This window comes from Aplysia californica, unplaced genomic scaffold (genome assembly GCF_000002075.1).
Source record: "Aplysia californica isolate F4 #8 unplaced genomic scaffold, AplCal3.0 scaffold00091, whole genome shotgun sequence".
Lineage (NCBI taxonomy): Eukaryota > Metazoa > Mollusca > Gastropoda > Aplysiida > Aplysiidae > Aplysia > Aplysia californica.
In genome coordinates, this window is record NW_004797361.1 from 1423380 (window position 1) to 1425073 (window position 1694).

Sequence of the window (1694 nt, forward strand, 5' to 3'; positions counted from 1 at the left end):
TTCTTCTTCTTCTTCTTCTTCTTCTTCTTCTTCTTCTTCTTCTTCTTCTTCTTTTTCTTCTTCTTCTTCTTCTTCTTCTCGAGCGCATCACACTTGAAGTTCGGTATCTATCATTATAATTATATTATACTGGGTCGTCCTGTTCAGTTCTTCTGTTGGTCCGTACGATACAGCTTTTCTTGCAAAGTGCCAATGTTGTTGGCCCTAGGGTTGGCCCAAGGACCTTACAAAAAAAGGGTTGGCCACGTTTCCTGTCTCAGCTTAGCTTTAGTAGAGGGTTTACGGCGCTCGCAACTGTATAAGGTCATATGAGCGCCTGAAGCTTGGAGGGGTTACAAGAGAGTAACAAACATAAAAAGGAAGGAGAGATAAGACGATAGTTGTTTAAAAAGAGAGAAGAAGTAAGCCTCATCAGAGCACCCGCCAAACCACCCACTTTCCTGTCTCAAGGTCCTGTGTATCTTGCACTGCTGGAGGATGTGTGCCACAGTTTGGTCTGCTACTCTACACTGACATTCTGGTGCCAGTCGGCTTACTAAGTTAAAACATCTTTAGAGTATTATTGTTTTAAGCTGTTTTAACCCCCCCCCCCTCACCCCTCAAAACACTCACCACTCTACGCCACACCCTGAGTCAGCGAGACCTAGATATCTGTCCCCGTGCTTTTATGCACCTTGCATAATTTAGCCAAATTTGATCTTTTTTTTGCACAATTTCTGACTATTTTCTTTTATCATTCTTTGGTAAAATTAACAGAATCGCATAATTTCACATTTTTGGGCTCAGTTTGCATAATTTCAGAATTGTTTTTGCATAAAACCGCGGGGACATGGGTATAAAGGATTTGTTTCACTTGCTGCTTGACGATTGTAATAACAATACACATTTCGCTACCTCAGAATTACACAGAGGTCTCTGCTCATGACCTAGTTTTGAGAAATTTGACGTAAAACAATTGGAGTTTCACATTATTCCAAGATTTTTTTTAATGCAATTATTTGAATATCTATATTGATGACGACTCTGAATATTCTTACGATTTTAATAGAGCAGATGGAAAATTTATTGGATTTCTGACCCTATGGTCCTAGTAACTCAAAAACAGCCAATGTCAGATAAAATGTTGTAATTCTCAGGTAGCGGATTGTTTCGACTTCCTAGTGTGTAAGTCTCTGTCTCTATCATACGTCACATTTCAAAATAGCATTCGAAGTGGTGAAATGGTATAGGTTTAAGACCCCTATCAACTCTGTTAGCTTATTTAAGAGGCGAGATCTCTGAATTTAACGTCAATCACCGAAAGGACAGAGCCAAGTGGAAAGTTCTTGTGAAGAGCCTTTCCCAAGGACACAACGTCGGGCCGAGATGTGGCTCGAATCGCCGAACATGCAATCTCACGATTACGAATCCGGTGGCCTTAACCACCAGGCTACCGACGCCACAAAATGACACATTATTAGGCCTATATCTGTCCCCGGGGTTTTATGCACCGCGCATAATTTAACAAAAATCTGATCATTTTTTGGGCATAATTTCTGATTATTTTCCTTTACCATTTTTTGTTAAAATTAACAGAATCGCATAATTTCACATTTTTGGGCTCAATTTGCATAGTTTCAGAATTTTTTTTGGCATAAAACCGCGGGGACTGCTATAATATAGATGATATGTGTGGCGAAGTCGAACCCCCCCCC